The following is a 17,776-nucleotide window of genomic DNA, read 5'->3' as shown; positions in this document are numbered from 1 at the left end:
TGCGTATGCGTATGTATGGAAGGTTTCCATTAGAAAGAGGGTAAGTAATTATGATGAACGACTCAAGATATATATATATATATATATATATATATAGAGAGAGAGAGAGAGAGAGAGAGAGAGAGATAGAGAGTTCTCCTATCTCATATGTTATATCCCGCCTTTTCGCATAATCGGAAAATTCGAAATAATGGTGATTTATGAGAAGGAAGGCCATGTTTGAATTTTTCTTAGTAAGTGTGTGGCAATTATGGAGATTTGAATGTGAAAACACCGGAGAAGGACTAAGGGCAAAAATTGGAATTTTGGAAATTTGTTTCGGAAATTTTGAAATGAGAATTTTAGTTATTGGGCCAATTAAATGAAAAGAAAATTTGGGCCCAATTTGGAGAGGGTTGACCGGCCACCATATGGCCCAACCCATGATTTATTTAATTTTGCATGTGATAAATATGAATATAAGGGAGGAAGGCTCATGAAACTTCAAGAAAAACCAAAGGAAAATCAAGAAAAAAAAGGGGAGAGCAATTCGGGTTTGGAGAAGAAGAGAAAAAAAAAAAAAAAAAATTTCTAGGCCTTCAATCTTGTTTCCAAAAATTGTTCTCTTGTGGTTTCATACTAAGTTCAAGGCCCTCTACAACTTGGTGCAATTAGTTTGGCAAGGAAGAGCTTAAGTTGGCTAGGGAGATTCTTTGGAAAAGGTAAGAATTCTTGTGTTTATGTTGGAAAACTTATGTATGTGTTGTAGTATATGTAGAGTGCATGTGAATTATGGAAGTATTGTATGCATGTGTTAGCCGTGTGGTGTGTATTTGTATGTTGGCCGTGAGTATGCATATGAATTGCATGACTATGATGACTTGGATTTATGTTGGAATCTTGTTGTAGTTTATAGTAGAATTTATATTGGAAGTGAAAGTTGAATAAATTGGAGGGAAGTTGGGAGTAGGGATGTAGCCGTGACCTATGGAGAATTTGCAATGAAATTGGATTTAGTTATCTAGTGTGTTGGTTGTGTAGTTATGATCCTTGTATTGTAAGTGTAGGAAAAATGATGTAAGTTTGTATGAAAATGGAAGGTGGAAGTTTTTGTTGATTTAGTATGAATTTATGAAATAATGGGAATGAAGTGTTTAAGGTATAATATGTGATTAAGGTTGATGAATTTGGATGTTGGAAATGTGTTATGAACTTGTGTGTTAAAGATTGGAAGAATTGGATGAATTGTGGTTTTGGTGGAAAGTTTGCATGTTTTGTATATTTTATGTATATTTTGTATATACGTGGTAGAGGTGTTATGATATGTTTCCGAATGGAATTGTAATGATTTTGATTAGTATATTGAGATTGAATTGGAAATATGAAGTTGAAAACGGAAGTTATGACATTATGTTGGAAAGATGACCAAATAGGTCATATTGCATTTTATTGTGTTTGTTGGTGTTGTTGTTGGCTTGTTGTTGGTTATTCTGAGCCGAGCTAAGTCTCGGGGATGTCATATGTATAGGGGAAGTCTTTATAGAAATTTCGGTAGCCAAATACTAAACCAAAGTTGAAATGTTAGCCTTCATGAATAGTAACTGGCAAGAGTGACCATTTGCAGATTTCTGACTAAATTGGAAGTGAAGCCAAGCGAGCATAAGGCGTAATTGAGGTATGTAAAGCCTTGCCCTTTTATTCCTTGGCATGTTCTGAGTCTAACAGGCTTGACGGCGAGCCTCGATGACACTTCTGCTTCTCACAATTCGAGATTGAAATTAGTGCAAAATCCGTCAGTAAGACTGAACCCATTTCTTCTAAAGTTGACCTATAAGTATGCAACTTCCATAAATGGAGTCGAAACACTCTAAAATGATTATGGACGACTCCCTAAGGTTTATTATCTATAATTTACGTACCTTATTATGGTTGGGTCCGAGGTGGGCCCACAAAACCCGATACTCCCGGTATGGTTCAAATTGTTCTTTTACGTCCGATTTTCATAAATAACTCTTAACTATGTTTCGTCCGCTAACTAATAAGTATTATGACCCTTACGTCTTTCGAATCGAATACTATTCCGACCTGGGAACGATTACGGATACTACGTTCGATATAATACGCTTACTCGATTTGACTTACCTTTTCGAACTACTTCGGTTTGATTACGTACGTATGTCGGTCCGTATGCATATGGTTTCTCATTTGTCTGTTCGTGGATGTCTCAATGCTTCCTTCATCGCGCGCCGGCCGGGTTCGTGATTCGTGCACTTCACCGCATTGTTCACCGCGTCCCTCGGATGTGCGGGCGGGATCCGTCGTATCGATATGATCCGATTATAATTATGATGCGATTATGTGATATTATGGGGATGGCGGCCGGGATGGCATTTGATCGATTACGTACGTCCACCGCGTCCCGTACTACGAGGGCCGGGTTCGTTACCGCGTCCCTTATTAAAGGGCCGGGATACGTACGTATATGATTATGATGCGATTTGGAATATGTATGTCCGTATGTATATGATTATGACTCGCATGCATGATTCCGTCTACGGTTTGGATAAGGATGTCCGCGATTTGGAATATGACTCGATTCGTCACACTTCGAAATACGATTCGGACTCGGTTACGTACGCCATATATACGAGATCCGATTAAATCCGAGAGTCCGTACGTACGCTCGTAAGTCGACTTCGCTACGAATCCGATTCGTCCGCTTTATTTACGTATTTCCGTCTATTACAATTTTACATCTGACTCCGGTTATTTTAATTATGTATGTTATGTTTCCGCTTTACATACTCGGTACATCTTCGTATCGACCCCCCTTGCTTCTCGGGGGTCGTGTTACATGCCCACAGGTACAGACGCGCCGCACGGTACGCCGCCAGTTTAAGTTATCAGTCTGCTGTTTGGAGAGCTCCCTTTGATCCGGAGCTGATATTTTTGGTATATATTTTCTGTTGTATGTATGTTCCGTATATATGACTATTTGGGTACGGCGGGGCCCTGTCCCGTCTTCTGATTCCCCTTCGTTACGTATGTTAGAGGTACGCGACATGTTTGTGGGGTGTGTGGGTTATCCTTTATCCGGTAGGCATGTAGGCGTGTGATATGCGATTTTGTACGATATAATGGCCCTAGCGGCACGTACGGGTTTCGGTATGTATATATATGTATGTTCGTGCGACGCACCTTATATACGTATGGATTTATGTATGTTTAAACGGAATTAGCATTTGGTATGTCGGATGCGTTAGGTAGGTACGTATGGGTGTCCAAATAGGACACCGATCACGGCCACGGGGTTGGATCGTGACAAAAGTGGTATCGGAGCGGTCGGTTCTCGGAATGTACGCGGGCCGTGTCTAGTAGAGTCTTGTTTATCGGTGTGTTGGGCCCCACATCTATAAACGGGAGGCTACGGACATCTAGGATGTTATGTTACCCTTTCTTTGACTCTTAGATCGTGCGTTAGAGCGTGTTATCGGATGTTTTCCTTCGACGATCTGTGTTATGTTTTTCGGCGATGCCTCCGAAGAAGGCGGCGGGCGCCGAGAAGGGCAAGGTGCGGAGACAGGGGAGAGACTAGCCGGGCCGAGAGGGTTACCGGGCCGTGCCCGGACCACGCCGGTGTGTGCCCCGGTCGGAGGGTTCGGCCGCTCCGCCACCGGACGAGGCCGGAGCGAGGCCCCTCGGCGGCGCCGGCGCCCGCTCCCCGGCCGGGCGGAGGACAGGACATTGAGGGAGGCAGTCCAGCTGTTGACGACGATAGTGGCTGGACAGGTTCGCGGACGCGGACAGAGAGGTGACGATGATGACAGGCGTGATAGCCTGAGGGTCCGCGATTTCTTGACATGTGGTCCCCCAGAGTTTTTCGGGTCTAAGCCCGATGAGGACCCGCATGATTTCATTCGGCAGATGCGGCGCTCGTTGGATTTGGTCCGGGCTTCAGCGACCGAGTCTGTCGGGCTTGCTGCACACAGGCTACGGGATGTTGCCCTTCATTGGTATGAGTCTTGGGGGCTGTCTAGGGGTGAGAGTGCTCCCCGGCCACGTGGGACGAGTTTTGCCGCCTTCCTCCGCCACTTTTTACCACCGAGCCGCGGCGGGCGAGAGTTGACCGGTTTTGCGGAGTAAAGCAGAGGGGCAGGAGTATTCGAGAGTATAATTTGGAGTTTGACTCTTTGGCCCGATATGCGCCGACGATCGTGGCCGATATGGAGGACCGGATGCACCGGTACGTGATGGGACTGGACCCCTATTTGGTCGATTGCTGCATGGCGATGGCAGCACAGACTGGTATGGACATCGCCGGTTGCGAGCCTACGCACGCCGGGCGTAGAGGACCGACATAGGGAGGACCGATCGATGCAGCGAGAGATTATGATAGGAGGCGGCCCAAAAGGGCCAGATCTGCGGGGCATTCCGGAGACTCCCGAGGCGGATGGCCTCAGCAGCAGTCCGGTAGATTTCCCCCTCCGTCAGGCCGGAGTGCACAGTCCGCCGGCAGGCGTTTCGATGATGCGGGTCCGTCTGGGGCCAGCCAGGATTTCAGGCATCGGGCCGCCGGACGAGTAGGGGTTCGGGTCGGTCTAGGCCACCCATGCCCGGTGTACTTGTGTGGTAAGCCCCCATCCGGGGGAGTGCTACCGCGCTACGGCGCCTCGTTATTTTTGCGGTAGTCGGATCATCGGTGAGAGAGTGCCCGTTCAAGGGCGGTTCGGGTGGCTCGGCCCGACCAGGCGGGTCGATTCTTCGGCTCATCTTCTCCCTCGGTGGCCCGCGCCCCACGGGGCGGGGTATGCCGCGCCGGCGGTCGCGGCGGGTCGCGGCGGAGCTCCCGATTCGAGCGGTCCTTCGAACCGCATATACGCTTTGACCGGTCGGCAGGACCCGGATGCGTCGCCAAATGTGGACCCAGGTATGCAATTAATCTTTTTCTCGAAAATATGTGCATCCGATCCGTACCGTGTTTTTGATTAACTATATTCGTATTATCCTATGATTGCGATTCTGTACGTCACATCTCTGCGTCCCTGTGTTCGGTAAAACTCTATTTACTATATCTTAGTGCATCTGAATCAGATTACGTTTTTGTTTAATATACCTCTGTACGTCCGACCCCGATCATATTTCTGTCCGATACACTTTGGTACGTCTGAATCGATTCAAGTCGGTCGATAAATCTCTGTACATCCGACTCGATATGACTCTCGTCTCGATATATTTACGTATGTCCGCCCCCGATCACGGATCCGTCCGACATACGTACGTACGTACGACCTCGGTACCGTGTCTGGTATATGTGTCTATACGTCTGACTCTGATTTCGAAATCTGTCCGATAAACCCCTATATGTCTGATTCTGATTATAGATTCGCCTGATATACCCCTGTACGTCTGGCTCTGCTTTTGAAACCGCTTAAGACAACGCTGGATTATGCTTCCGTCTGTCGCACTTTTGTGCTTCTGATTTTGGATGTGACTCCGTCTGACGTCCGTTTACTCTTCTGGTTCTGGTTAAGATTCTGTCCGCCGTATATCCGATTTAAGGTGGTACGAACAGCTCCAATACAGTGATATCGGAGAAAAACGGATGAAGTTGGAAAATGAAGGCCTTTACAAGTTCTTCGATTAAGTGCAAGTATGTAAACGGCAAGTAGACCTCCCCGACTGATTTTGAGTTACCATGAGGTTGAATTAACATTCGAGGACGAATGTTTTAAAGGGGGGGAGGATGTTATATCCCGCCTTTTCGCATAATCGGAAAATTCGAAATAATGGTGATTTATGAGAAGGAAGGCCATGTTTGAATTTTTCTTAGTAAGTGTGTGGCAATTATGGAGATTTGAATGTGAAAACACCGAGAAGGACTAAGGGCAAAATTGGAATTTTGGAAATTTGTTTCGGAAATTTTGAAATGAGAATTTTAGTTATTGGGCCAATTAAATGAAAAGAAAATTTGGGCCCAATTTGGAGAGGGTTGACCGGCCACCATATGGCCCAACCCATGATTTATTTAATTTTGCATGTGATAAATATGAATATAAGGGAGGAAGGCTCATGAAACTTCAAGAAAAACCAAAGGAAAATCAAGAAAAAAAAGGGAGAGCAATTCGGGTTTGGAGAAGAAGAGAAAAAAAAAAAAAAAAAAATTTTCTAGGCCTTCAATCTTGTTTCCAAAAATTGTTCTCTTGTGGTTTCATACTAAGTTCAAGGCCCTCTACAACTTGGTGCAATTAGTTTGGCAAGGAAGAGCTTAAGTTGGCTAGGGGAGATTCTTTGGAAAAGGTAAGAATTCTTGTGTTTATGTTGGAAAACTTATGTATGTGTTGTAGTATATGTAGAGTGCATGTGAATTATGGAAGTATTGTATGCATGTGTTAGCCGTGTGGTGTGTATTTGTATGTTGGCCGTGAGTATGCATATGAATTGCATGACTATGATGACTTGGATTTATGTTGGAATCTTGTTGTAGTTTATAGTAGAATTTATATTGGAAGTGAAAGTTGAATAAATTGGAGGGAAGTTGGGAGTAGGGATGTAGCCGTGACCTATGGAGAATTTGCAATGAAATTGGATTTAGTTATCTAGTGTGTTGGTTGTGTAGTTATGATCCTTGTATTGTAAGTGTAGGAAAAATGATGTAAGTTTGTATGAAAATGGAAGGTGGAAGTTTTTGTTGATTTAGTATGAATTTATGAAATAATGGGAATGAAGTGTTTAAGGTATAATATGTGATTAAGGTTGATGAATTTGGATGTTGGAAATGTGTTATGAACTTGTGTGTTAAAGATTGGAAGAATTGGATGAATTGTGGTTTTGGTGGAAAGTTTGCATGTTTTGTATATTTTATGTATATTTTGTATATACGTGGTAGAGGTGTTATGATATGTTTCCGAATGGAATTGTAATGATTTTGATTAGTATATTGAGATTGAATTGGAAATATGAAGTTGAAAACGGAAGTTATGACATTATGTTGGAAAGATGACCAAATAGGTCATATTGCGTTTTATTGTGTTTGTTGGTGTTGTTGTTGGCTTGTTGTTGGTTATTCTGAGCCGAGCTAAGTCTCGGGGATGTCATATGTATAGGGGAAGTGCTGCCGAAATTTCGGTAGCCAAATACTAAACCAAAGTTGAAATGTTAGCCTTCATGAATAGTAACTGGCAAGAGTGACCATTTGCAGATTTGACGAAACGTGAAGCCAGATTTGACGAGCATAAGGCGTAATTGAGGTATGTAAAGCCTTGCCCTTTTATTCCTTGGCATGTTCTGAGTCTGACAGGCTTGACGGCGAGCCTCGATGACACTTCTGCTTCTCACAATTCGAGATTGAAATTAGTGCAAAATCCGTTCGAAGACTGAACCCATTTCTTCTAAAGTTGACCTATAAGTATGCAACTTCCATAAATGGAGTCGAAACACTCTAAAATGATTATGGACGACTCCCTAAGGTTTATTATCTATAATTTACGTACCTTATTATGGTTGGGTCCGAGGTGGGCCCACAATACCCTGATACTCCCGGTATGGTTCAAATCGATCTATTTCTGTCTGATTTTCATAAGTAACTCTTAACTATGTTTCCGTCCGCTAACTAATAAGTATTATGACCATCTTTCCGAATGATACTATTCCGACCTCCGGAACGATTCTCGATACCTACGTTCGATATATTTGATTATTCCGATTTGACTTACCTTCGAACTACTTCGGTTTGATTACGTACGTATGTCGGTCCGTATGCATATGGTTTCTCATTTGTCCGTTCGTGGATGCCTCAATGCTTCCTTCACCGCGCCGGGCCGGGTTACGTGATTCGTGCACTTCACCGCATTGTTCACCGCGTCCCTCGGATGTGCGGGCCGGGATCCGTCGTATCCGATTCGATCCGATTATAATTATGATCCGATTATGTGATATTATGGGGATGGCGGCCGTGATGGCATTTGATCCGATTCTCGTTCGTCCACCGCGTCCCGTACTACGAGGGCCGGTTCGTTACCGCGTCCCTTATGAAAGGGCCGGGATCCGTCGTATATTGATTATGGGATCCGATTTCGATGTGTACGTCGCATATGATTATGACTCGCATGCATGATTCCGTCTCGTTACGCTTTTGTCCGTATGTCCGCTTTGGAATATGACTCTATCGTCACACTTCCGGAAATCGATTCGGACTCCGTTACCTCCGTCTCGCCATATACCGAGATCGATTCATCCGAGAGTCCGTACCGTACGCTCTGTAAGTCTGACTTCGCTACGAATCCGATTCTGTCCGCTTTATTTCTGTATTTCCGTCTGTTACGATTTTACATATCTGACTCTGGTTATTTTAATTATGTATGTTATGTTTCCGCTTTACATACTCGGTACATCTTCGTACTGACCCCCTTGCTTCTCGGGGGCTGTGTTACATGCCCACAGGTACAGACGCGCCGCACGGTACGCCGCCAGTTTAAGTTATCAGTCTGCTGTTTGGAGAGCTCCCTTTGATCCGGAGCTGATATTTTTGGTATATATTTTCTGTTGTATGTATGTTCCGTATATATGACTATTTGGGTACGGCGGGGCCCTGTCCCGTCTTCTGATTCTGTTCTGTATGTTAGAGGTCTGCAGACATGTCTGTGGGGTGTGGGTTATCCTTTGTCCGAGTAGGCGAGTGTGCGATATGCGATTTTGTACGATATAATGGCCCTAGCGCTTCGTATGTGTTTCGGTATGTATATGTGTATATGTATGTTCGTGCGACGCACCTTATATACGTGTGATTTATGTATGTTTAAACGGAATTAGCAATTTGGTATGTCGGATTTGTTATGTAGGTACGTATGGGTATCCAAGTAGGACACCAGTCACGGCCCACGGGGTTGGGTCGTGACATCATAGCTCTTCTATCTCATGTTATCCTTCATGCTATTATTATGTTACTGCTTATGCCTTACATACTCAGTACATTGTTCGTACTGACATCCTTTTGTTTGTGGACACTGCGTCATGCCCACTAGTGGACAGGGAGATGGACTTGATCCTTAGGCTGCTTATCCAGAGACTGCTTAGAAGAGCTCCATTTGATTCAGAGCTGCAACTGTTGGTACTATTCTGTTGTGTATACACATATGGGCATGGCCGGGCCCTGTCCCATCGTTATGATGTTGCCTACTCTTTCTAGAGGCTCGTAGACAATTGTGTATAGCTAGATGTCTCTTAGCCTTGTTGGCTCGTATTTTGTATATCATTTTGTTAGCCTCGTCGCTTGTGTATATGTATATGGGCATAGTTGAGGATGTTGATATAAAAGTGTTCTTGCCCGATAAGATCTGTATTATTGATGCACAGGAATTGCGAGTTAGCCATGTGGCTCACCTAGTTATTATTGTGAAAGTATGATGAGAGGTGCCCGGCGGGCTAGCTCCGGGTGCCCGTCATGGCCCTTCCGTTGGGTCATGACAATTTGGTAAGCCCATTCATTGTAACTCCCCTAAGAACAGTATGGGCAACAAATACAACCCGGGTGTCGATAGCTGGGGAGACATTTAGTCAAAATACCATGGTTCCCAAGAGGCAGGTGATAAAGGCTAGTGTTTGGTAAGCTTCCCAGGATTGGAGTGAAGAAAATTCAAGGATATGGTTTTCGTACCCCGGTTTGGATGAATATCTCCCATATAACTCTCTAAAGGCTATAGTGGGTCCCTATGCCCAGTCAGTTTTGTTAACAGCAAACATGTCTTTGATTTCTTTTGGGGTAGGTGTGTGAGGAATGAGGATATTTTGGGCTAACCACTTTTTAGACCTGTTAGAGCTTCCCACGCTTTCTAAGACATCTCTAATTATCACGCCCCGAACCATGGCGTGGACGTAACACAACACGCGGTGCCATACTGCATGTGACCGAGCGAACCACATGGTTTGCTGAATCATCATAGGGCATACATGTGCAGAATATAACGTGAATGCATGATGAGCTTTTATAAAACCTAATAAGTCATGATACTAATAAAAATACTTGTTTAGATCATGAATGCGGATAATATCATGAAAGAGCCAAAATGGCTAACCGACTCTGAAAGTCTGACATGACATAACTGACTTGTCTAGTCTATGAAACCTCTAACAAAAGTCTGATCATGAAAACATCTAACAAAAGTCTAATCATGAAAACATACTCGCTGGAACAAGCCCCCAACATACCTTTAATTATATACCCAATTAAAGAAAGACAATGTCTAAACCCCGAAGGAGGTGGGGCTCACCAAATAAAGCTGATAAGGGCTAGAACTAAAACTGAAGCCTGGTAATGAAGATGAGTATCTGACATGAACATGAATGCATATATAACATGAGTAAAAGCATTTTAAGTTGGGAAAGCATTAATATAACCGACATGTAACCACCACGTTAGCACGTGGTGTTTGATTTCTACCCGATTAGCTAAGCCATCTTGTACCTTGCCGGGGTACAAGACATGAAAATGACATGAGTAGATCCAAATCCCTCAATGAGGAAAATATGAAGGAATAGTCCTACTGGGCGGAGCGATCCTTATCCCACGTTGGCATACGTGGTTTCAGGTATGAAACCTTCTCAGTAATCTGTGCAACTCCCAAAAACATGAACATGATATAGTTGGCTAAGAAGCCCATGAATTTCATAAAACATGAATTGTATTAAACATGAGTATCTTGTACTATAGCATGGATATAATAATATAATATAATTGCATGAAAACTTATAGACATGTAGGATATTCATGAAAATAAGCATTATTTAATAAGTTGCATGTAGGAACCCATGGAATGCAAAGTATAAGTTTTCATGGATTACGGACAGATTCTCAATAACCAAAAGGGACTATTAAGAATACAATAACGAAGTAATCATACAATTATAGTATATCATGGTACATGTACTTAGGGTTACCATGAACAAGGCTAAAACCCTAGTTTTGGTGTAACTTGTATGATCATGGAAGAATGTGGTGTGGGGAAGAACAAAGATGTTCCCACATGTGGATAGAAACTCTACATACCTGGTAATGCTCCAAAACTTGAATTAAAGACTTTAACTTTGAAGAAAATTTTCAAAATCTTGAATCTTGAACCTTGAGATAGGTTTTCTTGAAAACCCTAGGTTAGGAATGATGATTTCTTATTTAGATTACAAGGATATATATTATAATTGACTTGAAATGATTAAAATAAGCTTACCTTGGTGTTCTTGATTATGGGAGAGGGTAGGAGGTCGTTTTAGGGCTTGAAGGAATGAAAAATAATTATTTGGACTGATATGGACGAGTATATACTGTTCTGGAATATTAAATTTTACGCCCAAAAAAATACTGGTCGTATTTTGAAAGACGGGCTGCATTTCAGTCCGTATTTTGTTTGGACTGCTCTGCGACTCTTCAGTAAAATGGCCATAACTCGTACAGATGTCCGTTTGACCGCCATAATATACCCTTGGAAAGATATTTCAAAGTTCTACAACTTTCATCGAGGAAGTTTTCCCAAAATCCAATTAAAATTGTTAAATAGGTGTTGTATTTCAAAATATGGTACGTATTTAATAATGTATATTCCTCAAGCATGCTCAGTGATCTTGATGCCAACGTACGATTTGAAATATAGGCCGTATACTGAAATACGGTCCGTGTTCTGGGGTGTAAACCCCCATATAACAACTGAAGAGAAAATTCCAATTCCCACATTCTTTATTTGGTTTTTCTAATTCTAGAATCATGGTCAAAGCTTAGGTTAAAGGTATGGGGTGTTACAATATCTCCCCCTTGGGATCATTCGTCCTCGAATGATGGGTCATGGTTAAGAATATGGCTGGGCATGGCTTGAATACATGAACGTGAAGGAAACATGACATGAAACATGGGACATGAAATGACGTGATTACATGAAAACATGGATACTGAAGCATAAGACATGAGACATGAGCGCTGGATACATGACATGAGCGTGAAACATGAGACATGACATGACATGGACTATGGGAATTTACCTTGAGTGTTCTCTGCTTGCTCTTCAAACAAAAATGGGTACATGGATTTCATATGTTCCTTGGCTTCCCATGCAGCTTCCTCAACTTTCTGACTTCTCCATGACACTTTCACTGAGGCCACTTCCTTAGTTCTCAACTTGCGAACTTGATGATCAAGAATGGCAATGGGGATCTCTTCATAGGTCAAACCATCCTTAACTGTTATCGTATTAGCAGGAACAACCAACGACGGCTATCCTACACACTTCCTCAACATGGACACATGAAACACTGGATGTACAACGGCCGACTCTTGGGGCAACTCAAGTTCATCAGCTACTAGACCGACCTTTCGTGAAATTCTGTAAGGTCCAATATATCATGGACAAAGCTTTCCTTTCTTCCCAAATCTCATAACACCCTTCATGGGTGAGACTTTAAGGAACACCCAATCATTAGCTTGAAATTCCAATTCCCTTCGCCTCACATCTGTGTAAGACTTCTGGTGACTCTGAGCCGTTTTCAAATGTTCTTGAATCAACTTGACCTTCTCCATTGCCTGATAGACCAAATCTGGCCCTAACAATTCTGCTTCACCAACTTGAAACCAACCAATCGGTGACCTACACCTTCGCCCATACAAAGCTTCAAAAGGCGTCATCCCAATGCTAGCATGATAACTGTTATTATAGGAAAACTCAATGAGGGGTAAGTAATCATCCCAATTACCTTTTACATCTAAGACATATGCTCTCAACATGTCCTCCAGAGTCTGAACAGTACGCTCTGCCTAGCCATCTGTCTGCGGATGAAAAGTTGTGTTGAGGTTCACCTTGTACCCAATCCATTCTGAAAGGATTTCCAGAAGTTTGTTGTGAACTGAGCACCACGATTTGAAATAATAGACACTGGGGTCCCATGAAATCTAAAAATTACATTAACATATAACTTGGCATAATCCTCTGCTGAATCTGTGGTCTTGACTGGCAAAAAGTGCCCCGATTTGGTAAGCCGGTCAACGATCACCCAAAGAGAGTCATGTCTCCTAGCTGAATGAGGTAGACCTAATATAAAGTCCATATTGATCATTTCCCATTTCCAGACAGGAATATCAATATTCTGAGCCAAGCCACCAAGTCTCTAGTGTTCAGCTTTCACTTACTGACAATTCGAACACTTACCTACAAAATCTGCTACATTCTTCTTCATATCATTCCACCAATAAATCTCCTTAAGATCATGGTACATCTTAGTGGAACCTGGATGAATGGAATACTTGGATTTGTGAGATTCTGACATGATTCGCTCTCTGAGCCCATCTACATCTGGAACACATAATCTTCCTCGGTACCTCAAGATAGCATCATCTCCCCCTTGTTCAAAAGCCATCATCTTATGCTTGTGAATCCCTTCTCTCCTTGCAACAAGTAGGGATCACTAAACATGCTTTCTCTTTGACTTCAACCACTAAGGAGGAAAGAGCTCTATTCTGAACAATCACGCTGCCATCCTCGGAGTCTAAAAGTCGAACTCCAAGACTGGCCAAACGGTGAACTTCCTTGGTCATAACTCTCTTATTCGCATCAACGTGGGCTAAACTCCCCATGGAATGCTGACTAAGAGCATCGGCGACAACATTCTTTTTCCCCAGATGATAGAGAATATCCACATCATAATGCTTAAGCAATTCAAGCCATCTCCTTTGCCTAAGATTCAGCTCCTTTTGCTTGAAGATATACTACAGGCTTTTATGATCTGTGAAAATATCAACATGCAAATCCACACAAATAATGACGCCATATCTTAAGTGCAAAAACTACAGCTGCCAACTCTAGGTCATGAGTCGGATAATTCTTTTCGTGAACCTTGAGCTGACGAGATGCATAAGTGTTATAGCCCGTATTTCGTACGTTCGGATATTGCGAGACAATGGTGAGAAGTTAAGGACAAGACTGTGTTCTAAAATATGTTCTATGTATTCATTTCTAACTGATTCATAAAGTCATATGTGTAATAAGAGTTAGCGGGTTCGCTCGGCTCCGAATATGGGGTCGGGTGCCCATCACACCCTAATAAAGTCGGGGTGTGACAATAAGCTACAACCTTACCATGCTACATTAAGACACATCCGAGACCCACTCCGAAAGCATCACAATAAACTATAAACCCTTCGATTCCCTTTGGAAGCGTCAAAACTGGAGCAGAAGTCAATCTCTGATTCAACTCTTCAAAGCTTTGCTCACAACCATCTGACCATTGAAACTTAACCTTCTTCTGAGTCAACTAGTCAACGGAGCAGAAATAGAGGAAAATCCTTCTATGAAACGTCTATAATAGCCTGCCAGACCCAAGAAACTTCTTATATCAGAAACTGATGTGGGTCTGGGCCAACTCCTTACGGCATCAATCTTTTGAGAATCAACTTTAGCACCTTCACCTGAGATCACATGGCCTAAGAACGCCATTGACTTAAGCCAAACTCACACTTTGAGAATTTTGCAAAAAGTTTGCCATCTTTGAGGGTCTGCAACACTATTCTGAGATGTTCTGCATGATCAACCTCATTACGAGAATATACCAAAATATCATCAATGAAGACAATGATGAATAAATTGAGATAAGGCTTGAAAGACCACTCATCGGATCCATGAAAACGGTGGCGCATTTGTCAACCCAAATGACATAACAAGAAATTCAAAATGGCCATAACGAGTTTTGAAAGCGGTCTTCGAAATATCAACTTCCTTAACCTTTAACTGATGATACGCTCATCACAATCTTGGAATAACATTGGGCGCCCTGAAGTTGATCAAATAAGTCATCTATTCTGGGAAGAGGGTACCTGTTCTTAATGGTGACCTTGTTCAACTGACGGTAGTCTATACACATATGTAAGGAACCATCCTTCTTCCGGACAAATAAGACTGGCGCACCCCAAGGCAAAATACTGGGCCTAATAAACCCCTTATCAAGAAGATCTTTCAACTCTTTTAACTCTGCTAGAGCCATTATGTACGGCGGAACAGATATTGGCTGAGTATCGAGAAGTAGATCAATTCCAAATTCAATCTCCCTGTCAGGAGGGACTCCTGGAAGATCTTTGGGAAAGAGCTGCGAAATTCATTTACAACTGGGATGGACTGGAGAGCTGGAGTCTGGGCATCTGAATCGTTGACTCGAACTAGGTGGTAGATATAATATTTGGAAATCATTTTTCTGGCTTTTAGGTAAGAAATAAATCTACAAATTACCCTCCCATTCTATGACTGGCTCATTAGGAAACTCGAATCTTAAAACTTTGGTTCTACAACGTACCGTGGCATAACATGAAGTTAACCAATCCATACCCATGATCACATCAAAGTCTACCATTTCTAATTCTGCTAAGTCAACTATGGTTCTGCCGTGAAAGACTAAAACTGGGCAACCCCTATAAATACGTCTAGCTATGACTAATTCCCCAACCAAGGTGTACACCTCAAAAGGTTCATGCAATTTCTCTGGTTCAATACCAAACTTCTTAGCAATAAAAGGGGTTACATAAGATAAAGTGGATCTTGGGTCAATAAGGGCAAAGACATCAAAAGTGAAAACTGTTAGTGTACTTGTGACAACATCTGCTCTAGCCTCTGTATCCTGACGACCTGTCCACGCATACAAACGGTTTCGTCCTCCACCGGCGTTTCCAGACTTAGCTACAGTGTGCCCCTGCTGGGCCTGATTATTACGAGGGACTGCTGAATTTATGGACTGTGCCACGTTACCTCCAGTACCTTGCCTAGCTGACGGACAATCTCTCGGAAAGTGACCCCTCTAGCCACACGCATAGCATATATCCATCCCCATACGACACTCACCTGGGTGTCTCTTACCACACTTGTCGCATACCGGATTGGTAAAGTCGACTGACCCACACTGGCCTGAGAGTAAGAACTTGATGGCCTAAAATTCTGCTTCTTATCATTTCGAAACTTCGGGACTGGGGCACTTGTTGTGGACGGAGCAGGTCCTGCTGACCTATTCTTAAAGAACTTTCTGTTTCCATTACAATTGAATTGTTCGGTAGACTTGACCCTCTTGTTGAACTCCTTGTCTTTCTCTTTCTGCAAGGCTTCCTCCTCCTTCATCCTTGTCTCATTCCCTTATACGAAAGCAACCATCTTAGAGATAGTCATCCCCCCCATTCTGTGCAGTACTATTGGCCCCATCATACAAATGGGAATCAAGACTGTTACATCCGGCATTTTTGCATATTCGAAAATTTGGAAATAACCTTGGCTTGTAGGGAATAAGATCATGTTTGGATTTTTCCTAGTAAGTGTATGCCGGTTACGGAAACTTAAATGCGGAAACGATGGAGAAGGCCTAAGGGCAAATTGGGAATTTTGAAAATTTGTTTTGGGAATTACAAAACGAGATTTATTATGGATTGGGCTAAAAAAAAAAAAGGAACAATTGAGGCCCAAACACTAGGGTGGCCGGCCATGTGCTTGGCCCAAGCCCAAGCATGTGATGATCATGTGCTTCATTAACTAAGGGAGCATGCATATATACACATACTCATCCTAGAAACTTCAAGAAAAATCAAAAAAATTGGAGAGCAAACATTTAGGGCCATTCGGCCGAACAAGGTGGAAGAAAGAAAAGAAATTTCCAAGTCTTCAACTTCAATCCAAAAATTTTGTTCTTCTTGTGTTCATACTAAGCTCAAGGTGCTCTCCAAGTTGGTATTATTTTCAAGGCAAGGAAGTGCTCCTTTTGGCAAGTAGAAGGAAGTTGGAAAGGTAAGAATCTCTATTCTTCTACATGTTATGGAAGATTTATATGTGTTGAAGTATGTAGAATGGAATGAAAATTATGGAAGTGCCATGAATTGGATGTAGTTTGTGTGTGTGAATATATGTTAAGGTGTGTGTGTGCATGGTGCGTGGCTATGGTTAGTTGAATTTTATGTTGTATTATGGTTGTAGTTGTTGTGGAATTCATGTTGTAAATGGAAGTTAAAAGAATTTGGTTGAAGTTGGTAAAAATGAGGGTTGGCCGTGAGTTGTAGTAAATTGAAATGGACATGAATTGATTTTGTTTAGTATGTTAATTATGTTGTTATGGTGTTATGAAGTAAATAGAAGGTTTAATGAGTTAAGTTGGTTGTATGTTTGTTATGAGAAATGTATGTGATTTTATTATAGTTTATGTAATTATGGAAATGAATTGTAAGATGTAAGTTATGATGGTTGTTAATGGAATTGAAGGGCGAAAATATGTTATGGGAGGTTATGTTGGAAGTTGGAAGCTTTAAACGAATTATGGCTTCGGGAAACGTTGGTATAATCGGTGAAATAATGTGAAATGCTCTTGAATTGCATTTGATGGTTTTGAATGAGTAAATGAGTATGAAAATATTGATGTTAGTTTGAAAATGTGAAGTTAGTTGGAAGTTATTGCTTTATGAAGAAAGTAGACTAATTATGTCATATTGCGATTTGTAGCGATTGTTGTAATTGTTGATGTTGTTGTTGACTTGTTGTTGGTTATTCTGAGCCGAGATAAATTCTCGGGGCGTCATATTTATAGGGAGGTCTTTAAAATTTTGGTAGCCAAATTCCTAACCAAGTTAGATGTTAGCCTACATGAATAGTAATTGGTAAGAATGACCATTTGCGGTTTTGGACGAAATTGAAGTGAAGCCAAGCGAGCACAAGGCGTAATTGAGGGTATGTAAAGCCCCGCCCTTTATTCTTTGGCATGTTCCGAGCCTATCGAGCTTGAAAACGAGCTTTGATTGTACTTCCCTCGG

This window comes from Lycium ferocissimum, chromosome 3 (assembly GCF_029784015.1).
Source record: "Lycium ferocissimum isolate CSIRO_LF1 chromosome 3, AGI_CSIRO_Lferr_CH_V1, whole genome shotgun sequence".
Taxonomy (NCBI): domain Eukaryota; kingdom Viridiplantae; phylum Streptophyta; class Magnoliopsida; order Solanales; family Solanaceae; genus Lycium; species Lycium ferocissimum.
The sequence above is the reverse complement of the archived record's forward strand: the minus strand, read 5'-3'. Positions refer to the sequence as shown.